At 48.7% G+C, this 25,392-nt stretch overlaps 1 protein-coding gene across 1 annotated transcript in view; it reads left to right on the top strand.

The window, feature by feature from the left end:
* The window catches only part of RPS6KA2 (ribosomal protein S6 kinase A2), a 222,377-nt gene that overhangs the window by 51,676 nt on the left and 145,309 nt on the right, over positions 1–25,392 (top strand). The gene's annotated exons all lie outside the window — the stretch shown is intronic.

The raw sequence follows: 25,392 nt of genomic DNA, 5'->3' as shown, positions 1-25,392 counted from the left end.
GAGCCTGTGGTAAAAAATAGAAGGCTGGGATCATTGGAAGGCTGGGATCCCCTGATTTCATCAAATACCTTTATTTTGCATATGGGGAAACCGAGGTCTCGAGGTCTGGGTTCTTGCCCCTGCAGAACGTGCACTTGCTCAGTAGGGAGCTGGGAGGCACCTTTGGAAACTGGTCCCACAGTGACACTTGCTGTTGGTGGCCGCCCCCACTGGAGGCTGTGGACAGCACTGACCAAGGGTCACCCCCATCTGGGCTCCACCCCAGATGGGCCCAACGGTACCCCTGTCTCTGCACCTCGGTTTCCCCATATGCAAAATAAAGGCAGGAGAAAGCCTACTCTTTGCAAAAAGCCTATTACTTGCACCTCAAATTTAGTAGATGTCTCATCAGTTTTAATTTTGTTCTTTCCTTTTTTAGTGCATCCTCTATGAGAATAATCTCTTGCAAAAACCACTTAATAGACTATTTTATTGCTCAGTAGGTTCTTAATATATAATAAAATTAAAATTTTATAGCTAAAAAGTGGTCAAAAGGTTTGAATTCCATGTGGTTCAGCCTAGTAGTTTATTATACCATTCAATATTCTTTAAGTATAGTTTTACAGCCTTTATCCTTGAAACAAATAGCATAGAAGCACACTGAAACAAAATGCAACAGAAGTGTGTGTGTAGCAATATTTGAGTGTGTGTGAATTTTCTCAGAGAGGGACAGGGACAGTTTTATCTTCCTAATACAGTCCTTAAAATACTTGTAAAGGCCACAGTTGGTGTTAAGGGTATGTTTGCATGAGTGGTTCTAAGGAAATGTTACTGTGCCAGCGTTGGCCGTGACCAGCGATGACCACTCATGAACTAAAGTGTCTATTTTCTGTTTATTTGGAGCATGGTTCAAGTTGTGGGTGCACTGGGCTTAGCAGAAGGGGGGCAATGCCCTTTCTGTCCCCAAGATTCACTCATACTGAGGACCAATGGAAATGAAAACAGAAACATTATGGTAATATTTATAAGGGAAATAAATCAACTTCAAGTGCAAAATTGAAAAGAGTGGCTTGTGTCGTTTGCAATGTGCAGATGGACAAGTAAATTATTAGTGGTTTTAGCAAATTTCCTCTATAACATTTAAAGTTTACAAAGCACTTTCAACCATGACTGAATTTCCAGAAAACCTATGGATGGGAAGCAGTGGTCCTGTTTTACAGGTAATGAAACTGGGACGTCACTAGTCTAAATAGTTTGTGGGAAGCCCCACAGCTAATAGATAATCAATTTAGAACTTAAACTCAGGTCTTGACATTGAAACTCATGCTCATTCTCAGATACCATATTCCTCCCTTTTTAGCAGCGAACGAGTCTTAACTGTCCTTGCAGGTGGGCACGGTGTTGGCACCTGCATCCTGGGTGCACCGGCCGGTTGCTGTGGCCTCCTCCTGCCCCACCGTCCGCAGGGACCCTCCCCCCACTCCAGACCCTCCCTGCACCCCCTCCAAAGCCCCTGGGCCAGGGTGGAGCCTCCCATGGTCCCCTCCCCACAGGTGGGAGGGTCTCTGCGGGACAGTGGAATAGTTGTTCCTACCGTGGGACCAGCACACTGTCAGGGAAATAAGGCATTTCTTTGGGGGAAGGGAGAAAGCAAGGAACCAAGAGGGGGAAGAAGCCTGTTTTATATCTCCCCCCACCCCGCCCCGCCATGCCCGGGGCAGCTTCGTCCCCGAAGCATGGCTTGGCCCGGCACCAGGTGCTCTTGCTTCCTCCGGAGAGCCGTCTTTCAGGCTGCGTTTATCAACTCGTAGGTAAAGCAAAGCAGCTGTGAGTGAAGGCTTCCTTTCTCGCGTGCTGAGATTACAGAGTAGGAAGATTATCCACTGGCTTTTGTTTCTTGGTCACCTTTCAATTGAGATCTTTGGTGAGAGAAACAGTAGAGACAGGCTCACTTTTCTGTAATATGTTGGTCCGCTCAGGCTGCCCTAACGAAGCACCACAGGCTGGGTGGTTTCAACAACAGAAATGTATTGTTCTAGAGGCCTCAGGTCCAAGATCAAGGTGTTGGCAGAGTCGATGTCTCCCAAGGGCTGTCCCCTGGGCTTGCAGACGGCCACCTTCCTGCTGTGTCTCACGTGGTCCTCTCCCCGCACACAGGCTTCCTGGGTGTCTCTCTGTGTGTCCAAATTTCCTTGTCTTGTGACGACACCAGTCAGATTGGGTTAGCGCCCACTAAGGCTTCATTTTAACTTAATCACCTCCTTAAAGGCCCCTTCTCCAAATACAGCTGCATTCTAAGGCCCCAGGGGTTAGGGCTTCAGTATATGGATTTAAGGAGGACACAACTGGGTCCATCATAGTTAATTCAGTTTAATGGGTTATGATGGAATATTGAATGTATAAACTAAACCAGAGAACCCAGGTATATGATACGCAAGTCAAATTCATGTACCCCCAACACTGTCTAAATATGTGTCCACATTTCCATATCGAATCTCTTTCCTGGAGCTGGTACTAATTTATTGATATTGATACATAAATGACCCCTCATCATGCTAAGTGACTTCTTCCAAATGTGAACATGGGCATTGGGTTTGCAAGCAGAGCTGTTCTTACATCCTCAGAGAAAGCAGATGCCCAAAGTGGGTAATTTGGAGGAAGTCTTCGTATCTCCTGTGCTGGCCCACCTCTCACCGCCCCCGGCGTCACGTATGTCCCGTGCCTGCCAGCTGACAGCTAAATCACCCACCCAGAAGGCTGTCACCTGCAATTACAGCCAAATCTTAGAGTGGCAAAATCCCAGAGAAAAGAACACCAATGAATTAAATGTATGTGAGGTGCTGAATTAACACCTGTCTTAAAAGATAAAAAAGTAATTTGATAAAATTTAAGACCATTTCTGATTTTAAAATAGTAAGTAAAAATTAAGAAATGTTCATAATATAAAGAACACCTGTCTTAACTCAATGCCACCCCATTAAATCAGGAACAAAGCAAGGATCCCACTGGCACCATTAAGGATTTGTGTTAATGAGGGATTGATCTGGAGTAAAATGCCCTGAAATAGTCCTTTAGTGCTTAGTATGTTATAAAATAAGCACCAAAAATGGGGAAAATTGAGTATAAAGAAGACGCTCCCTGTGTATTGTACCCCAAACACTCTCCAGATAGATCAGAGTTAAATAAAAATAACTAAATCATAAAAGTAAGGAAACTATAGTTCAATATTTAACTGATCTCAGAATGAGAAAGGGCTTTCTCAGCATACATGCAAAGGAAAAAAATCTCATAAAAAAGAGATCATTTGATTTGACTTACTAAAATATTGAAAGTTGTTTATATGTCAAAATTTATAAATAAGGCATGTAGGCTAGGAAACATTAAATATATAAGCTGGTTTACATATACATACTAGTTTATATATTTTATATTATTTTCATATATATACACTATGATAAAGGGCTAATTCTGTAATATGTGAAAAACTCTTAGAAAACAATAAGAAAAATACTAACTCTCCAAAAGAAAAAATAATAGGCAAAGGACATGGACATAATTTACAAAATAGAAAAAGAATACAAATAGCCACTAAATATTGTTAAACACCACTACTAATCCAATAAATGTAAATTAAAACAGTAAAGGGGTTGGCCACACACATGGACACTTTCAGGCAGTGCTCTACGCTGGCCGCTGTTCTGTGAGGGACACACTCAAACTCTGCGGCGAGAGACTCTTGCTTTTAGGAGACAAGCTGACACGTGTATCCTTAGCCTCAAAACCTTTATGACTTTAACTCGGTATTCCGATTTGCAGGAGTGTATCCTAAACAAATCATAAGACATCGGTTAATGGTTTATGTTCACGAATACTCTTTGCTGCGTTATTTTTTACTTGGAAAAATCCAACATCGGGGGAACAGTCAAACCACATCACCCGCATATGGGAACATTATGCAACCATCAAAAAGCCCGTGGAAATGCCTGTCGTACACATCAAGTGAAGAACTCAGGCATCAAAATGGTCATATTATGAAGTCTCTGTTTGGTGGGAATCACACTGTCATGGAACCCAAGCTATTCTTTGTAATACTTACCCTTTGTGTGATTAAGCCATTAATTGTGTATGTAATTAGTTACTTTATGTTTCTTCCAATAGGATTTGTGCTCATGAAGCAGGAACTGTGTTTACCTGTGTCTCTAGTAAGGGTGTGCTCGCTGTGGTGCCTGCGTGTGGGGCGGGCCCTCGAGTACTTGCTCCGCAATCCCTCTCTCTCTCTCTCACAAATACAGACACGCACACTCACACGCACACACACACACACACACACACACGTGCACAAAGCGAGGTGCAGGAGGCAGACTCACGCTCACTCTGGAAGAAAATGCACCAAAATAATAGCACTGATCACCCATGGGCAGTACGATCGTGGATTGTTAGTATTTCAAATCTTACCGTGTAATTTATGAAACAGTTTGCTATTAAAAGAATGTAAGGAAATTAAAACAGACCTTAAAATTCCCCATTTCTCCCAATGGGAAATAGTAATGCCTCATACTTACCTAATGCTTTCCAGTTTCCAGAATTAATTCTTAAATAGTCTTAATTTCCTTTGGCTCTTAAAAGCAGCCAGTAAGGTAACAGCAGACATCACCCACGCTCCCACTAAGGGCGAGGGTCCCTGGTTACGCAGCTGGCACTAGAGCCGCAGAGTGACAGCTGCACTGGAGCCAAAGGCCTCAGGCCCCCACACTCCCTGGTGCTGGCTCCATTGCTGCATCTGTGACAAGGGACAGCGCTAAAGAATAACCACGAATTCCCTCACCACCGTGCTCTTGGTGTCAGACCACACCTCCTTATGCCCCAATCCCTGGAATGATTGAATTATTAATAACCTGCTAAGCTTTTGCACGGAGCAGAGGTTTAATAAAATGCTGTCTATGGCTCCAGCCCGTTAGAGAGAAAGAAAACAAAACCTGGAAGCAAATACTTTCTTTCCAGGGTAGTGAAGAAAAAGCAACAAAGCCCACCGAGTGACGTTGACTCTGTCCTGCAGACAGAAGTCTTTCTGTGCACGGCACGCCACCCCCCTGCCCCGTCACCTGGAGCCTTCCAGAGCTGTGCGGGTCAGCAGGGAACAGCTGGGGAGATTGTTAGTGCAATTAGCTTTGTCAGCCTGTATTTAACTTAAATACTTAATGAGCAATCCCACACAATTTTAATTTTGGTTTTTTAATTAATGGAGCTGAAATTGGGACATGGCACTTTTTGTCTTAATTATTTTTAGCACATTCGACTTATTTTTCTTCCTGCTCATCAGTGCTTGGTTTTGGACATCTGTCCAATTATACATTCAGACGATGACCCTGTGGTCCCCAAGTAAGTGCCACACAAGGCCTGCGGTGCATGAGATGCTTTATCCTCACGTGCAGCGTGGCGAGGAAGGAGGGACGGGTGGGGCTTGGGATGCTTCCCCTCTGCAGGGTCCCTGGCGGGAGCCGACTAGGGAAATGTGCGTGATTCTGGGGAAAGTGTGTACTCCAGTACTCGACCGGGGGAAGAGTGTGGACGTCGTGGCCAGTGGTATTCAGTCGTTCAGTCAAATGCAGAGTGGGCTCCAACGGACGTGTCCTGTGCTCAGAGCCTGGTGGTGCCCACACTGTCACATGTGTCCCTGCACAGCAGACGGGGACTGAGGTCTCCACGTGACTGAGTGTGCGTACCTGGAAAATGCTTTCGCTGGAACCTTGCACCTGCACCCCAAGAATCCCATCGCTAGCCCTCGGCCAGGGTCACAAGCAGTCAGGGCTCAGCCCACCCAGCCCTCCCAGGGACAAGTTCTTCTCCAACGATGGCGTTGCAGGACACAGAAGGTTTAGAGCCTTAACTTCCTTGGACTTAAATGATTCAGCAAGTTCCCCTCACGCAGAGGAAGGTCAGAATCACCAACCTCAAAACCACGAGCCAGTCCTGAGCTGCCCGTGAAAATACCGGAGCTCCCATTTCACAGGTTCCCGTTTTTGTCTCTGTGTCTGCCATCCCAGGGCCCGGGCTGGTTCTGTCACCGGTTCCCAGTGCATCCTGAGACAGAAGGTGACTTTTAGTAAGTGGTTTGGCCTCTTGATCTGAAAAATCTTCAGCGCGTAATTTTAAAGTTGCCTCTGACCCATCGATGCCAACCTGCCTCCGCTGTGTCCTTCATGGAATTTGCATAAGCCGAGGAGTCTGCAAAACACAGGAGAAAGGACGTGTGGCAAGCCACGTGATGACACGGCCCCGGAGCTCACAGGCTGCCAGGCACTCGGCAGTTTGACTCTCGAGACCTCGGTTACCTCAAGTGTGCAACGGGCCAAGGATGCTCAAGGTCTGTTGGGAGAACGGCACGACGCTTTCAGCACAGTTACCCGCACAGGGACCCTTGGCGAGTGCTAACGCTGGCCCTAACCTGGGCCACCGGCTTTATTGCTGCCCCAACACAAATGACACTTAGCAGTCAAAACGCAACCCTTGCCTCACCACAGTGAGCTAATCCAGCCAGCCGCTTTGCAGAAATGCATCTGCAGTTTGGCTTTTGCCCTCATAAAGCCTTTCATACATATCTGTGTGACTTCTTGCCTCAAACAGTGGCATTTCTCGGTGCTCTCGAATGCACAGTTTTCTGCTGTAACATCGAGGTGAATTTCCAGCAATGCTTTGCCTCTTGCCATTTGTCCTCCTGACGTCTCGCTGCGTGTTCCTTGTGCAGGAAATACTCAGCCCAGGTCCGCTGGGCTCCTGTTCTTGTGGTCAGTGTTGAATGTACTGCAAAAACTTCCCACGACTCCCTAAATTTAACAATAATGTTAATAACTAACACTTGCTAACACCACCTTCCCCGGCGTCCGCACAGCTTTGCGTCAGTGGTTACAGCTGAGGAGCAGGTGGTCTTCCTCGTCTGCAACTGAGAATGTCATCGGTATCCACATTTGAGCCTCAGCTATGCCATCTTTGGTAAATTCATTAATTTTTGTTGTTGGAAATGTCATTTTTCTCTCCTTGCATCTGTTTAAAGCTTCCCTAAAGTTTTTTTAGCTATATCTGGCATGGGAGGGTTTAGGCCCAGTTAGTTCCAGCAAATCTTCCCTGTGCAGTCAAGCAAGGAGGGGCCTGGGTGGCAGAGGGCTCTGGAGGTCAGGTGGGAGTGACCTCAGACAGGGGCCGCAGCCACTCTCAGCCTTCCGTGCTCTGTAAAGTGAGAATGTTTTACTGAACATTTTACCGGGTGATCTCAAGGATTTCGAACACACTGTGATCAAAGAATTGCATTTTCTTAATTACCCCAGCATTTGTGACACAGACCCCTCTGGACGTCTCTCTGATCAAGCTCTCTCTCCCGTGTGGCATGCTAACGCCACGTGTCACCCCAAGCAACCCAGGTGGGGGGGGGCAGGCAAGCCCACCTGTGGCGGCCCTCGGACTGTGCGGAGCAGAGCCTGGCACCGTGGTGCTCAGAGGGCCGCCCACGGTACCCACAGCTGCCGCACGCTGCACGTGGTCCAAATGTCCAGCAGCAGTGGAAGGGACAGACGTGTTGCGGTACATGCGTGTAGCAGAACATGCCACCGCAGTGAGAACAGGCCGCTTGGCCGTACGCACAGCACAGTGACCCTCCAAGATACAGCGATGAACAAAGGCAGCGAGACATGTGGGCAAGCGCTTTCAACTCGACCAACATGATTGGAGAACAGTTCGATTTAGATAAAAATGCAGTTTGCTATTAGATCTCCCTAGTCTTCCCAGTTTCACCGCAGAGAAGTGTCCTTCCTGCAAGGGCAGCGGCTCTGCTCAGCATCACAGTGAGTGTGGGGGAGAAGTCCGCCGAGACGGATTAAGAATGTTCGTGAATTTTGCAGTGTTATGAAATCAACAACAGTAAGCCTTTCAAAATACATTTATTTTTAATAAAAACATAAATAGTAGTGAACATGTTCTATTTGCATTTTTGAAATAAGCAATTCCTCCCTGAGTTATTTCTGCCGTGTGTGCGACGCCACTGATTAATATTTCTGCTCTTGCTGGGTCTGGGTAGCCCCTAACTGGAGCTCTGAGATCTGGTGTCAAGCATCACTTATTTCTCTTTCCATCCACTCAGTTTATAAAATGAGCCGAGAGTCACACGTAAAACACTATAAGCTATTTTTATCAAGCAGTACACGGTCTGGAGCGCTCCACCCTCTGCGTTTCTGGTTATTAATAAGAAATCCAGGGAGACGTTTGTACTTTTCCGGGAAGAGGAGGTGGTTGATGCAAGCACTTAGCAGCCCTTCTAAATGCTGAGAATCTTGTCGATGCCGCCTTCCTGTTTGTGGTTCAAGAACTGTGGGGGCCCAGCCTGGCACTTAGCATGAGTTAAGCCTGTGGGCATATTTACCTCCTCAAACAAGATGTCAGGAGAGAAAAGTGGGCTCATGCACGAGGCAGAGCGGCAGGTGCTGCGGCCCAGGGCTACGCTGGAAGGGCGGGGCCCACAGCAGGTGTCACGGCTCGTCAGTCTGGTCACCCAGCGCAGGCAGCGGGGACACAGCGAGCTGGGTCAGACTCTGATGCAGGGATGACGTGGGAGTTTAATTACAGTGCCGGCCTGTTGAGTTAAAGAAAGGCTCCATTATTCCACGCAGATGGAGACGGAGCTGGAAAATCTGAGTACAATTCACAACAGCAAACGCCTCTTCCAAGCCATCGGCCCCATGTGAGATTAATAATAGTGCACGTGACTGTCACCTGACCTGGGACCCACGCAGGCCATGCCGTGGGGTTTTAGCAACAAGCTGTCAGTGTAGCAGCTATTTCACCCTCTGACAAATGTGCAGGTTGTTTTTCAATGATGTAAAGATCATTATGAGAAAAACAGGAAATAACTGAAGTCAAGAAAAGGTGTGCAGTCGTGGTTCAGCACACGGCAGGCGACCTCCAGGGGGCCTAGCTAAACTCCTCGAGAGAATGACGTGAAAACGATCAAACCCCTTCTGGGAAATATGTAAAGAAAACACATTGATTTATGCAGAAGATTGGGAATTTCAGCCATCCTTTGGGTAATATTCATTGGTGCAAACTTCCCGAGGACAGTTAATTTAAATTCTGAATACAATTTTTGAAGTGGAGAAGAAAATCGGACTGTTAAATGCATATGGAAACAAGTTCCTGGTAAGATGTTTCAAAAGGGCGCAATAGCAAGAGAGATGAGAGGACAGACACCCCAAACGGCTTCCGCCACGTATAATCTGAAGCGGTTTCCTTTCCGTAAGACGGTCCACAGCTCCACCGTCTGACGTTTACTTTGCACATGGTGAACATGTTCAAAGAACAATGTTCTCATAGTCTGTATTTTAACCTTCTTCTCTTCCCACTCGATGGTGTTGAGAGCTTAGTAACAGAAATCAGTGAAGGTCTAGTGGACACATGGCTGTACGCAGAACACGCCTTGGGGAGTTGCTTCTCCTGCCCTCACGTTCTAACTCTGCGTGGCGGGAGGTCAGGTGGCACGATGTGTGTGCACCAGAAATGGCAAAGGGCAACAGTGCACCCTTCTTTCCTCGGGTCCGATACCGCTTTCCAAACGGGCTCAGGGAAAAGCCCTTGTGAGGTATTAAACTGAATAGTCGGCTAACGGCATATTGTGTATGTGCCGATGAGCCAGACGTCACTACGAACATCCCTTTGTCATCAATGACCAGCTGGTCAAAACGGAAGATTGAAGAGTCTTGTGTAAGGACTGCTGCCACCTCTGTGGATTCTGATTAGCTACAGGTGGCACATTAATCACTGCCAAATGATGTCACCAACATCTCAGAGTGGCAGCTAAAGTTCTTCAAGGAAATCTTTGTCCATGATAAGAGCCTTCAAAGCTTTCCTTGGTTTCCCTTCTCTTTCTGTGAAGATTTGTCTACTTCTGATAAAACGTTAAGCTAAGCAAGGAAATAGCCTAGTGGGTATTGCAAATCCATTGCCAAGTTTAAAATTACATAAAAAGCAAACAACTGCAAATCTCTGATTTTATTGCTTGTAATAACCTCTTTTTCAGATACACTTACATAATGCGGTGCATTGAGATAATTGCATAATTTGGTAAAAAAAAAAAAATCCTTGAATCGCTGCCCACATGGTACAACACTTTTCTGTACTTGCTGAATTGTACAAATGGTTGCAGATGGAATTTCTAGAAGTAGAGGACATGTTCTGTTTTTCACCGAAAAAGTATATATGTATCCGTATATTAATATGTAACTATGAGATAAGGTAGACGGAACACCAACTTTAAGCTGAGAGATCTGGGCTCTTATCTAAATTGTGATCCTCACGCAGCCGAGGGGTCTGAGCAAAGTGCTGGCGTTCTCTGGTCCTCGGCCTCAGCCTCCACAGCTGCAGTCAGGAGCTGGTGACATACCTAACACGGTCCCATCGTGGGGCCTGTCCCCACAGTCAGGAGACCTTTGCACAGAGCTTTCCATGGTCACAATTTCAGAGCTTTCCATGGTCACAAAAAATGGCCTGTCCAAGTGCTGAACGCAAACCCCTTGAGCCACACGGGCTCTGTGCACCCCCAATTCCCCCAGCCCGCCCAGGTGCAGACCAAGTCCTGCGTCTCCATGGTCCTCGGGGAACCTGCTCTGCAGATGGCTCCAGAAGTCACAAGTACTTGGAATGTCAGCTGGAGCAGGAGGTGGGGGGAGAGAGAGAGGGAGAGAATGAATTGGGTGAGTTTGAAGCCAACAGTGTGTGCTTTCCTGAACCCGTAGAACATGGTGTACGTGGACAGCCTGACTCAATCCACCTTTACACACAGCACTGCAGGAATAACGAGACCCCTGGACTTGGTGTCTGTGACAAGCTATACTGAATGCAGGACACAGGCCTGAGAAGGAATCATCATTCCTTGACCCTAAAGTGACGGTAGTGGGTAGAGAATGATGACAGTGGACCCCTCCACCCACCCCCTTGCACCAGGCCTCCAGATGGTCAGAGAGTTGCCCTTTTCTTGATATCCCAGTTCCTGGAGCAGACCGAATGCTGGTATTGTTTCAACATCTAAGAATAAGAATGTGGCGATGAAAGATTTCCTGCGGGAGACCCCAAAATAGAAACCCCGGGGGAAGCCTTGTCTCATTCCCACCGGGGTGGAAAGGGACTTGCTCAGCACCTCGTGACCAGGGTTCATTGTGCATTGTTTTGTAATTCCCAACAAAACAAGTGAGCGTGGTGCTCGGGCCAGGATTTTAAGGAATGAGAGCCTACCAGTTGCCCTATCTGACATTTAGCCTGAGGCCAATGTTCTTTTAAGGGTAGCAAAGATTTGTTTTCAGTGAGACTAATTCGAAGACTGGCTGCCCTACCACCTGTGGAGGTGACGTTTGACGTGCAATCCTAGGTCTGTGCTGGCAGCCTTCTTGCTGTGAAAGTTAGCAGGAAGGCGGGCTCAGAACCGGCCCTGCGGTCCTGTCAGCACAGTGATGCTGGCTCGGCCCTGACCGTGGTCTCAGCTTTTGTGCACACACGCTCGCTTGCCGGATGTGGGACAAGGAGCACCTCACATCCTGTTTTCCTCGGCCCTGCGTAAGGCCTGCAATCTAATCCAATTCCATAATCCATTCCGGAACCCGCCACGTGGAGACATTGTCCCAGAAGCAGAGGCTGCGTAGATGAGTGAGGGACAGTCCCCACCCCCAGGTAGCACAGGATTTGACAGGGAGGGTAACGCAGAAGCAAGTTCTAGTGAGAATTCAAGTTAAACTATTACAGTCAACACAGTGGTTACAAAGTGATAGAGTTTTACAGAAGAAGTTTTGTCCTATTGGGAAATCAGAAAACCCATGCATAAATGGTCCCATCTGAGTTTGGACTTGGAAGCTGGATGGAGAGGATGTCCGCAGGCCGTGTGGGGAGGGGCGGTGGGGAGTGGGGCGGCAGGCGCGGGGGGTGCCCAGGGCAGGTGTGGAAAAGCTGCCTATGCGGCTGGCTAGGGGAGGGCAGGGTCTGGGGTGGAGGACGAGCCTTGGGCACAGGGACAGATGCTGGGGCATATCGAATGGCAACTGGAACTTCCTGAGTTAGTGTGGGTGGCTCTGAACATTGAAGGACTGAGCAGTGGAGGGGGTGACCTGTTAGTGATGTGTCACCCAGCCAGGAGTAAGGGCATAGGATGGAGGTCACCTAGGAGGGCTGGGACAGGTGCTGGTGGTCACTGAGGGACAGGGGAGTCTGTGAGGCCTCAGCGGTGGGTGGAGTGCGCAGGGGTTGTGGGAGGGCAGGGCCGAGACGCTCCCTGTACCGGGGCCACATCTGGAGTCTCACAGCCGAGATGGGTGGTACCAACCCAAAGTCCAGGACCTCGGGATGTGGCACCGAGGCTGTAACACACACTGGAGCCACGGGAGATGGAGCCACGGGAGATGGATCCGTGGGCAGAGAGTGGGAAACATGAGATTCCAGCCGGTGAGAGCACGGAGCCGGCAGCAGAGACATAGAGTGAGCTGCGTAACCGCGGCTCAGGGCCGCTCAGCGTGCTCACCTGTGCAGTCCGGGACCATCCACTGAACGCCGCCCATGCCAGCTGCCGGCTTCTCTGTCCAGTCGTGGACACAAAGGCGAGATCAGCCACCTGGCAACTGCGAGTCACGTGATGAGGTGTGCACGACGGCTCCAGGTGCTCAGAGAAAGAGCGTGACAACCTGGGAGTGGAGGGACGTGTGCGTGCATGTGTGCCTGTGTACATGTGTGTTCACGCATGTGTGCATGCATGTGTGCGTGCATCTGTGTAGGAAAGCCTCCTGGAGAAACTTGCTCTCAAGCAAAGTTTCAGGGGATGGGAGGAATCGGCTAAATGGAGGTGGTATTTTGAAAATACGCTACGTTTGGACAGTTTGAACTGGGAGCCGTAGTCAAGGGCTCCTTAGAGGGAGGAGTGTGCAGAGAGGCCAATAGGCACGTGGGACCTTGTGCAGTCGTCTAAGGGACTCGCACTTTACCCTTAGAAGTGAGGAAATGGATGGAGTGGCACATTAGGGAGGGGCTTGCCAGTCTTGAATTTCTAAAACCCATCCGAACAGCGGTGTGGACGGGCGGAGAGGAGTCGGCCTGGAGGCTGCAGCCCAGGGGACGGCACTGGGCGGCCAGGAGAGCAGCGTGAGGCTGGGGGCTCTCGTCTGAGCCAGGGAGGGCGGGGCAGGGCTGGGGGGATGGAGGGGAGCACAGGGCCACGGGCAGCCACGAGGGCGGCAGGCAAAGACCAGGTGAAGGCTGTTGGGGAGCTGGTGACAGGGGAGAAGTCAGGACGATTCCAAGAAGTGGAATCATGGTGGCATCAGTGTCATTAGCCGAGACATGGAGTGCACCGGGGCAAAAAGATGGCGAATTGGGGGTTTTGTATCACTTGGAACAATTGCTGGCACGTCATAAGCACTCAAACATTTGTGGGCTGAGCGACGTTTCCCTGGTGGTGCTGGGGGAATCCCCAGAGGCTGTGTGGTGGCCACAGGACACATGGTCCTGGAGCCCACAGGGGAGGTCTGGAGGGAGGGGGACTGGGAGTGAGGGGCAGTGGGGTTTAGAGGGCACAGGGACAGCAGCACAGGTGACCAACCCCAAATGTCCTGAGAAACAGGAGAACTAGCTGGAGAGGGAACGGGGCCCGAGGTTAGAATGGGGAAACGCCTACATTTGAGAGTCTGAAAGGAGATTCCAAAGCAGTGAGGACCACGAGACCCGGAGGAGGCTGACGGGTCATTTTCCTGGGGAAGCGCAGAGGGTCCCCGATGCCAGGTGTGGGTGCTGGCGGCACCTGAGCAGGGAGCGGGGCCTCGGCACAGACCCAGCCTCGTGAACAAAGTCGAAGGCCCAACATCTAAAGACCCACGCTGGGACCGTCATTCCCACGGTTTCGTTTCCTCATCTGGTGGCAGCCCTGCCATCGTTTCCTTTTCCCTCCTCCTTTGTGGGCCGCTTGGACTGTCGGGTCTTGGGCTGACAGCCCCCAGGCCACGGCACTCAGCCTCCCCGACTCAGCAGCGAGTGTCAGAGCTGGGTCTCTGCGGGACGGACGGGAGGTCACACACGTCTGGTTACCAGCCTGCAGCTGCTACCAACGGTGGTAAATTGACTCCGTGGTGGCCCGAGGACGCTCACTGCGCGGGAGCTGCGATGGGAGAGGCTGGCGAGGCTCGGGCCTCCCTGCGTGTCGGGGGCTCCCCAGCGTTTGTGCACAGACCTCGTCTAGGGGCTCTGATGTTTAAAGCGCGCTTTGGGATCAAGCTGAAGTACTAAAAATTTTGGAATAACACAGATATATGTCCTCTTGATAAATCACTGTGTGAAATTCTGCTCTTATAAATGCATTAATATTTAATTAACAAATATGTTAACATGTTAACTTGAATGTTAACAGACATTCAAGTATTTATTCTTGCTAGCCCCTGGCAAGAGCGCTGGTGATTAATAAGATACGGCTTAGTAAACTCATTGCAGCTTCTACAAACTATTTCCTTAATGCAGAGATCACAGCTCCTTAGGTGAGGGTCTCTGCAGTAGGCACCCCTGGTGTTTGGGTCTATAATTTCTTGCTGGCGGCCTTTTCAGAATAGTGGTTCCTATTCTGAAAATCAAAAATGTCTCCAGCCATGGCCAAATGTCCCCTGGGAGGCAAAATCGTCCCTGGTAAGGTTGAAATGTTGACATATGTGCACTAATATTTAAGTTAGCAAAACCATGGCAGAGTTAATGTTGGTGTTTAATTCATGTATTTATTTATGGAGAGCTACAAATTAATTATGTGCCAAGCACTCTGCGTGTGTGGAGTGTGACGGTTGGGGCCCAGGCTTCATGCACTCCCCTCCCTGGTAGAGCCAGAGAAGCGAGGGGCAGGTTCCGTGAGGGTGGCAGGTGCCTGTGGGAGGACTTGCGACCCAGCCGGAAGAACCAGGGGACCTCCCAGAAGTGCTGTCTGAGCCGAGGCTGGGCCGTGAGCAGAGGTGGCAGAGACAGGAAAGTAGCGGTGGCAGCCAGTCCGTTACCAGCAGGAGGAACAGGACGTACCACAGCGGAGGGGAAGCGAATAGACAGCGGCCGAACGGGCACCAGACCCAGGTTTCCTGACCCCTTCCCAGTACCCTGTTATGTAAACGCTTTCCCCGTAAGAGTGGTCACTCAGCAGCTAACGCTGTGGCTCTAATTCTAACTCTATAATTTATCAATCTTATTGGCAGCCTGGTCACCAGTTGTCATTTTTCGTATTGAAAGGTAAATACCTGTTGATGCTATTACGTGTCTTATTACACTTTAAAGTCTCTATCAAATACAAAGTTCAATAGCTTCAGCGGATGCCTAAGTTAGTTTCCAAGGTCAGCCAGAATGCAGTACCACAAACTGGGCCGCTCAAAACCACAAGGACTTATTCTCCCACAGTTCTGGAGACCAGAAGTTTGAAATCAGGTGTGGGCAGGGTCTTGCACCCTCTGAAGGCTCTAGGGGTCTCTCCAGCGTCTGGCGCTGCTGCAGTCCTGGGAGATCGTTGGCTGGGACACACGTTGCACCAATCTCTGTTTCCTTCTGGCATGGCATTCCTCCGTGCGTGTGTCTCCTTATAAGGACACCAATCGCTTTGGATGTAGGGCCCACCCCAATCCAATCGTGACCTTATCTTAACTTGATTTTATTTGCAAAGATCCTGTCTCCAAATAAGGTCACGTTCACAGGTACTGAGGGTTAGGACTTCAAGTTCTCTTTGCAGAGGGACGGATACAATTAAGCTACGACACTAGTTATGTTAGTACTACATGGAAATGACAAATTCTCAGGCTTTAATTTCTCTTTGATTTTTTATATTTTTAGGCCTTTATTTAAAATATTTCCAAGCTAAAATACATTTGCACTTTTAGTCTAATCCTTCCCGAGAAGACTGGGAGGTTTAGCTAAAGCAGCTGCTCCCAGAAAATGGTGATAGGATTGGAGTCTAAACTTCCTGAAAAGTCACCAGAATCCTGGCCAGTTGTTCCCAGAAGGAAGTGTGGTCACAAGAATAACTGGAAGAGGTGACGTCACGTGCTGGGGCCAGCACAGTCAGTGGGACACACATGACTAGAATGTGGGCTCCACCCAAGGCTGGGCTTCAGGCTGCACCATTATAACTAGAACAGCTGTTCCCTGCTACAGAATTCCTTTCTGAAAATAGTACCTGTCATATGTCCTTAGCAAACCTAAAAATAGGATTTAGGGTCACTGATTTATTGCCTCAGTTGTCCAAGGCGATGTGCTAATTACTGGTTTAAAAAGAGGAAAAGGAGGGAAAGGAGAAGGGGGGCGGAGTTAACTGTCACAAGTTAACTCTCATTCTGCGCTCCCGTCCTGCCTTGCAAAGGACATCCCGACGAACAAGCAGTGGTGGCTGTCTGGCTGCCAGTGCACTAACTGCTTTCATTCATTGATCCATTCAGCAAATATTTGCTTGGAGGGGACCAGGCATCAGTAACAGGCAGTGTTTGCAGTGGTTTGCGAAAGAGACAAAATCCCTGCCCTCAGCGAGCCTACAGTCAAGTAACACTATTGACCAGGTGATCACACACACATGCAGCCAGGTATCTCAGTCTTCCCATCTAAGTAATTCCTATCACCCTGAGAGCATCCTCCGGGGACCCGACTGACTCTGGGGGCTCCCAGAAAGCATCCCTTGAAGGATTGATATTGGAGGTCTCAGCTGGAGGAGAATTTGATGCTAATCTTAGTGAACAAAAGTGGGGGTGCCATGTGGTCCAGGTGGGGGTAACAAGATGTACAATGGCCCAAGACATTCACTGAGGTGAAAATTTCTCCCAATGATAATAGATTTGTCAATTTCTCCCTTTGGTTCTGTCATTTTTTGATTCGTATATTTTGAAGCTATATTATTTGGTGCATGCAAGTTTAAAATTATCATATCTTCCTGGTGAATTGAAACTTTCTTCAATATGTAGTGATTTTTTTTATATCTATAAGTGCTTTTTTGGTAATTTGTATGACATTAACATTATTTCATCAGTTCTCTTTTCATTACATTTGCGTGGTATATCGTTTTCCATTCTTTTATTTTAAACTTTCCACATCTCTTGTTTTAAATGTCTCTATAACTAAATTTACTTTAAACAAGTTTGGTACTCCTCCTCTTTTAAATAAACAGTTTAGCTCATTAACATTAATTGTAATTTTTCATATATTTTGATTTATTTCTACCCTTTTAGTTTGTGTGAAGTCTAGGATTTGATTTTGCCTTATTATAAACTAATAATTAGCCTGTCCTGTTTTGTGGATACTGAAGAAGGATAAGTCTCCAGGGTCTGAGACAAGAGGGGCGTTTTCACTCAAAGAACAGAAAGTGGCACGATTACCATGTTCATTGATTTCCTTTGCACATGGGATTTCTTATGTCTTTATTGGTTGATTTAGAAGTTTTAGCATGTATTTGACTTAATCTAAAATTAGTCAGTACCTTTATCTCCAGAAAAATACAAAGGCATTAGAAGGTTTTCCTTCCTCCTTCTGTGTGTGCAGTTTTTTTAAATCAAGCCTTCAATTCTAACTTGATTTAGGTCCACGAGTTATGCAACACACAGATCATGTCCGTCTGTGCAGCTCACGACTGTGTTTAGCTTGCGGTCTCTCTGGCAGTGAGCTCACTCAGGCTGTTTATCCGGAAACGTCTTTGCTGTGCCCTTGTTCGTGAAAGATGACTTTTTTGCAAGGTGGAGAATTCAAGGTTGCCGTTACTTTCTCTTGGAGTGTTGCATATATTATTCCACTCACTCTTGGCTTCCAGGATTGCTGTTGAGATGGTAGCTGACACTAATTAGCATTCATTTGCAGAAAATTTGTCTTTTCTTCTGATTGCTCTGGATGTATTTTTTCTGGTTTTGGTATTCTGCAAATTTAATATGATATATTTAGGTATGGATTTTTTTTTCATTTAATCTTCCTTGGGATTTGGGGGCCTTTATAAATATGGATATTGGTATATTTTATTAATTCTGAAAAATTCCCAACTATTGCCTCACCTCTTTGAATAGTACTTTCCTAATTCTCTTTCTTTTTCTCTTATTCTAAGACTGGGAGGCAGGCTGCATTTGTCTCTTTCTACTTCCCATGTCTCTTACCCTCCTTTTTGTATTTCCCATCCTTTTGTCTTTCTCCCAGTTACCATCAGACCTAACTTCCCCTTTACTCTTTTTAGGACTTTGCCTAAACTGTTATTTAATCTCTCCAGCGAGTCTTTACTTTAAATTATTATGGTTTCAATTTTACAGTTTTACTTACCTTTACAAATCTACTTGACCATTTTATAATCTTTGGTTTCCCTATAATGCTTTCAATCTCCTTTGCTGTTTTTTAAACATTCTTAAAAATATATGTTTTATATTATTCTTTATATAAAAACTTCAATCTCTGCAGTGACCCTCACTCACAGCTCATTTCCTCAGGTATTTAGCAACATATGAGTGTGGGCTCATGACGCTGGAGTCTTCTCTGTGTTTAAGCTTTGAGATGTGTTTTAAGTATGCTTTTCCGGAGAGCACTTACGTTAGCTTCTGCCTGGTCCTCGAGGTGCCACCAATCTGGAACCTTTAAAAACTAAATATTTGGATTGCAGTTTTTCAGGCCGCACTAGTAGCACGAGTTTTGGCCTCCAACTGGCATAAGTATTTCTGCCAAAATCATCTGAAAGGAGAATTTTTCCCTTGCTCTTTCCAGTGCTCCCCACGAACAAGCAGGTCTCCCTGTTCAGAGCGGGATGTCCCAAGCTCACGCACCAAGTCTGCTCTGTGGCCTGACTCTGAGCCGCCTCCGCCCTGCTTGGGCCCCTGGGATTTTCTCCAGACTCCCGCAGGGGTGAGGCCTGGTCAGGCCTCTGGTCTCGGTGGCGGGGACTGGCAGACTGCAGGACAGATGCTGCTGGTGGCATTGCTGACCTTCAGGGAACATCTGCTTGTCCTCATCGTTCTGCCTGAATTTTCCCCTTACTTAGGATTGGATCAGCCCTGCTTTAATAAGAGAGGCTTCGCCCCTCATTTTATCCACATGCTTACGTGTCCCAGAAAGGCTCTCTGTGCATGCGTGATCCAGCGTGTTGCCCAGACCGTGACCCACACCCCGGCCTGCCCCGTGGCCCTGTGACAAAGGGAGGACGAGAAAGACGGCATCACAGGGCACCGCACACGACAGAGCGTCGGCTCCTGCTGTTGTCAGTTTCCCCGAGTGTCGCTGTCGGCGTGTCCGACTCGTGCTCGTCTCTGGTACGAGTATGTAGGGCCTGAAACACTGTGGGCACTGTGTACGCACGTATGTAAGCATTGAGGGAGTTTTCACACGTCTGTGAAAAATGCCTCATAGATGTCTATGAGCATTTTTCAGACAATGACAACTTCTAGCTAAAAAAAATTCTAGCAAGGACTTTGTTCTCCTTTGTACTCATTCCAGGTCTTGAGGGACTTTTCTGTTATGGAGGGTTTCTTTTTTCCTTTGTGTGTTACAGAAATCCTTCCTGCTATAGTTTTAACTTGTTTCCTATTTCCTGCTAACTCCCTTCCTTTTAAAGCTCCTCTGCAACTCGTGTGCAGGCTGGAAAACCCCCCTTCCTCCTCGCTGACTGAGTCTGTCGGCTTTCCTGGGCCTCAGCCTCCCCCTGCGTAGAGTGGGGGTGCACCGTGTCCGTCTGGCACGCGAATGTGTCAGAGATGAGATAATAACGTGGACCACAACCCTTCATCCCAGCACATCTCTGAAAATGATCGCAGTCATCCCTGTTCAGTCATTTGTGAGGAATGCCGTAGACTCGCTTTCCTGAGGGACTTTGGCGTTGGTGGGAGAAGGAGCCCAGCGAAGTTGCAGTACAGTACAGGGAGCAAGATGGGGACACAGGAGAGACCCCGACACAGCCTGTGGGACGGGGATCTCGGGCTGCCCTCCCGGGAGCCACACTAAGTCTAGAGGACTGTGGGAATGAGGCGTGTCTAGTAGGTGGAAGTGGGGCAGGCAGCAAGGACGTCCCTGCAGCGGCCACAGCGGACGTGACCGTTCATTTTCCCAGGGGCATGTCAGCCTCGGCCTGGCAGGGACAGAGGTCGCGCCCTAGGGGAAACGAGGAGAGGCAGATGCGGTCTGGGGGGTGTAGTAGAGACCTGAGTGGAGCTTCTAGAGTTTTTAATCTGGAAGACATGAGGGCTGTGGGTGTACTGGAGTGACTGTCAGATTCGCTTCTAGAAAGTTCAGTCTGGAAGGATCCCAGGAGGTTATGGGGTAGCCTTTGGCCGGTTATGGCTAGATTCTGGCAAGAACTGCTGGAGTCCCAAGCTGGGCTGCTGACGGCAGGGTGGAAAGAAGGCGAGATGTGGGAAACATCTAGGACATGTGAGTGACAGATCTCAACAACCAGAGACGGGGGCATGAGGAAGTGACAGAGCTGACGCCGGTCCCCACGTTCTGTTCGGGGCAATGGGGCAAACGGTGGAGCTTTGCCTGAGAACAGTTTCATAAAGGGAACTTTCAGATAAAAACGCTAGAACTTGAGAGTCTACACTCTTCCCAGTCATTTCATCAATTTTCTGTAGGAAATCCAGTATTTTTACAAATAACAACTTTGTTGCACACTTTATAATGGACAAAGTACATCCACATATTGGCTCAACTACATGAAGTTGCCACTTTTGTAGGTAAGAACCTTGTGAGAAAAGTACAAAGATTTCTCCTGCTCCTCTCCTCCCTCTTCATCCTATAAAGTGGGGTTTTTCAACCTCAGCACTATCGATATTTTTTAAAAATAGACTTTATTTTTTAAGAGCAGTTTTAGGTTCACAGGTACATTGAGCAGCAGGTACAGAGACCGACACTTTCAACGGGATGAGTCTTCATTACGGGGCCTTCCGGCTCATGGCAGGATGTCCGTCAACACCCTGGTCTCCACCACTAGACGCTGGCAGCCCCCACCTCCCGTGACAGCCAGAAAGTCTCCAGAGGCTTCCAAACATCCCCTAGGGGAAGAATCACCCCCTATTGAAAATCGCTGTCCTGGAGACTTGGAGAATTTCAGCGAAGGCCAGGTCACATGATCTGAACAGCAGGTGGAAGTTTAATTCAAGATATTTTACCTTCCGACGTGTGCTCCATCCTGCAGTACTGCTTACTGCTGTGCGTTTTCAGATCCCTCTTTCCGCTATCTTCAGCGATCTCTAATTCGTTCTTTAATGACATTCACTGTTTCTAATTTGTGTCAAGTACTACATCTCATTTCCAGAAGTATTTTGTTAATTTTTATATCTGCCTGGTCACTTTCATAGTCTCTCGGTCTTTATTCATATTTTCATTTCTTGCTTTTATTTCCTTAAACTTATTAGATTTGACTATTTTATATTCTATAGCTGGTAACTCCAGCAGCTGAAGTCTTCATGTGTCTGATTTCTGGGCAGTGGCCTTGCTGGCTTTGCTGCTGACACCTCAGTGTCCTTGTGGACTCTGTGTCGTGCTGGAGCTCATGCTCCAGGAACCGTGTCTGCGGGAATTCTTTGAATCCTGGGTGTAAGGCAGGTTCCTCTGAGGCATCGGTAACAGTTTCCAGCAGGCACCTGGGGTAGCAGCAGCTCGAGACCACTGCACATTCTCAGCTTGAGCTTTGCCGTCACGCCGCCGCACGGGGAGTGAACCGAGGCCTTGGACCTGGGGAAGGGCCGGCTGTGCCCCAGATTCTCAGGGGATGTTTCTCACCCCCATCCCCTGGTTTAGCACCGATGTTCAACACGATTCCTCGCCCAGGGGGGCGGGTGTTTGGCCCACCCGCAGGCCGAGCACAGAGCCCTCTGACTCCCCACTTTGGGTGGGTGGGCTCTGTCCCCAGGGCCATCCTGGCTCTGAACACAGGGTCTCATGTGCAAACCCGGACACCTTCCTCCTCCTCACTCACCACATCCAGGTGTTCCAGGTGTGAACAACTCTGGCTTGCGGTTGGGTCAAAACACATTCCAGTGTTTGCCAAACGTCCCTTCTCCGTGTTGAGGACCCTGTCGCTTTCCATAGCTCTTCCTCCCGCTCTTGGACAACAGGTTTACCTGAAGTTTTAAGTGCTTGATTGGAATTTTCAATGCCCAGGAGCCACCGGTTCAGACTCTCTGCCTGCGCCTGGGTTGAGTTCTCTTCAGGCTGCAGCCTGCATGGGTGGGAGAAGCCCTGTCCTCCTGCTCCCTCCCGGTGCCCACTGCCCCCAGCCAGCCACTTGGATTTGATGGAGGCCGCACTGGCTGCTCTGTGTGGAACAGCCGTGAGCCGGAACATTGGCGGGTGACACTCTGGTCCGGACGGGGGTGGTGGCTTGTCCTGGGGTGGGCACAGGTGAGTGGCAGACAGACTCCAGACACCTTTGCTGGACGTGCCAGGTGGTGCTCACAGCACCCTCCTGCCACAGCCTTCCATGTGCTCACCGCCCCTAGGGAGGCTGCCTCCTTGCACCAGCTGGGCGCCACATCTCTGGCGCACCTGGCTGGGGTCAGCAGAGCCCTTGAATGCTGGCCCTGTGGAAGAGCCTGAGTTTTGCTTTTCCAGAGGGTCAGCGCCAGGTGGCCCTGGTGGGGTTTTGCACCAGGTGACCCTGGTGGTAAATTCAGCCACCTCTGGCCCAGCAACATATGGGGTTTTAGTCCTAATGAATACAGAATTTTTTGTGTGTATTTGTAAGATATATAAATGTTAGCTGAAGTGTAGTTTAGCATTTTACTGGATATATGAGAATAAATGAGAGTTTCAGAAGCTTAAAAATTTTGGTCACATGCAGGACTGTTTGGACAGGACCAGGTACTGGATTAAGTAGGAGCTCTTGGATCTCACTCCTGGGCCACTTCTGCCATGGGCCTTGAGGACGTGGCACCTTTCCAACATGCAGAGCACACCGACCCTGCCCACAAGCCGCACACATCTAGGGTGGAGATGGACGCCTTCGTCACAGCCTCCTGCTTTTGTCTGCCCAGGAAACTCATCCCCTGGTCTCCTATTCCCCTGGGGTCCAGACCTAAGGCCACTGCCTCCTTGACTTCTCTCATTGAGGCTTCTCATTTATCTCTGTTCACGTAGCATTGGCTTACACATTTCATTCACATTACACAAAAATGGCAACAGATCTGTTTACTTACCTTCTCTTCGATGGGACTGTGAACTTCCTGAGATGTAACCGTTCTGTATCCCTAAAGCCAACCAGAGTGCCAGGTGCTGGTAGGTGTTCAGTATCACTAGCCGAGCTGCACTGAGCACATGCTGGCAGCTGGTACTCCCTTGGAAGCAGCAGTAGCCATGGAATCCTGTTCCAAATTTACTGTGCTTATGTCAGAGAAAAACTTGAGATACTCAGACATCTACCAACCTCTTTACCTTCTCTGCAACCCTCTTCCATTCCATCACCTGGGCATGAGTCTTTATTAAGTCCACATTTTCTTTTCTGGCATTTGGTAAGGGTCATTTGGACCCAAGTTAAAGTGCAGCCCTGACACTGACCCCAGATTTGGTGATCTGGGGGATTTCATTATATAAGCACAAGAAGTAGTGTTAAATCTTTGCTGGGGATTTTGGTATACCTGTATTTTACCAGACAAAACAAAGGCAACCAGACTTGTTCTAGCAATGAGTTCCACAATTGAAATATGAAAGTTTTCTTTCCTTTTTTGCCTTTGAGATTTCCAAGTTTGTTGCACTCAAATTAGGGGGAATCATGAATGTCCCATGAGACATTCCTTTCTAATTCTGTCTGACCAGGTCAGAATAGTCTTGTTGGTAAAACACAAGTGTTGACTTAGGCCTGCCTCAGGTTTGCATCCTGAACAGGATGCCCACGAGTTGGTACAGTTGGCACACTGTGCTATTGTCTGCCTCTCCCTCATCCCCAGGGCCCGCGACCAGCGTGAGGTCTGCCTGCTGCTTCCCGTGCCAGAGTGGCAACATGGCATGGCCCAGACTGTGTTTGCTGAGGGCCAGGAGGCCTGGTGGTCGCAGCAGGCACACAGGGCGATAAAAAGCTGGTTCTGAGAGGACAGGCAATGGCCCTCCCAGCACAGCCTGCAAGAGAAGCCAGGAATCGGTTTTGATGGGGCATTCATCTCACACATCTTGAGAAACAGCAAAAAGGGATGTTTGGTTTCCTTGTGGATTTCTGAACTTCTGTTGTTTTTCATTTCAAATGTTCAAACATTTCAAAAATGTTCATTACAGATCCTTTAATATGTGACATGAGAATCAATTGCATTTTTTAATTCACAAAGCAGATCTTGCATAAGCTTCACAGTAACCTAGTGGGGGAAGTGAGGCAGGTTTTCTTCATATTTTCATCTTAGAGATGAGCAGTGGGAACACAACGTGAGTGTGCCCAAGTTCACCAAGCAAGAGAGAGGCCACGCCAGACTCTGATGCTAAACTCTGCCTCTTCCCACTACAGAGCAGCGTCATTAAAACGCTGGTCAGGGACCGAGAGCGCACATCTGACCTCACCTCCACCTGGACACAGCAGGAGCTTACAAATTCTTATTTGTGGACATCCTGACCTCTGTATCCACTTTAACAAAAACAGCCTGTCACAAGTATTAATGCAACATTTGAATCCCCCGAGGGAATAAAAGGACGTGGATTTTTGCAATTTGCACTGCCAAAGAGCCGTACTCGTCAACACGGCATAAATGTTTTTGGTTTTCTCAGGCGGTTATGGTAGTATGTCAATGAACTTGTTTTTTTCCTGTTTTTTAAACGTAAACTCAACACGTGGATATTGCACAAGAGGAAAACAGGAGCAGGCTATAGTCACGAACTCACAGGTCTGGGGCTGCCTACAGGCTTCTGATGACCATTTCTAGAAAAAAAAAGTTTCCTTTTGAGGCAAATCCCGTGTAGCCCCGGCCCAGCGGCTGGCCCGAGAGCCCTGACCCGAAACCCAGGGCGCCCTGGGCTGGACATCCCCTGCGCAGGCCCCGTAAGGCAGTCACCTGTGCAGGTGGCCTTCTCCACGGGGCCAAGGGCAGGGGCAGCTGATGTGGGTCTGTGTCCTCCGAGCGCAGGGCAGGGAGGCTGCCCAGTGCGCCGGCCGCAGGGCGGAGCGGTCCGAGGGCCGGGCCGGGAGAGCGGGGCGCGCTGTGCCGCTCTGATGTCAGCTCACTTTCCTACGAGTGTTTGCTCGTTAACAACGAAGGTTTTATTCTCGCGGCACAGAAAGGATGATGCCCAAGTCTGAATACGGACGTTTTAGGGAAAGAAAGCGATGGCTGCCGGGCCAGAAGCATGCCCAGCGGGGCCAAAGGCGCAGCACAGGACCCTGCAGCAGGCGCGGTTCGGAGCCTCCGCGCTCAGGCCGGGTGGGAGCGGTCGCGGCCCGGCTCTTTAGGCGTGCGACGGTTGCGGGCG

Source organism: Lemur catta, chromosome 2 (genome assembly GCF_020740605.2).
Source record: "Lemur catta isolate mLemCat1 chromosome 2, mLemCat1.pri, whole genome shotgun sequence".
NCBI classification, from domain to species: domain Eukaryota; kingdom Metazoa; phylum Chordata; class Mammalia; order Primates; family Lemuridae; genus Lemur; species Lemur catta.
This window is presented reverse-complemented; position numbering and strand designations above follow the sequence as displayed.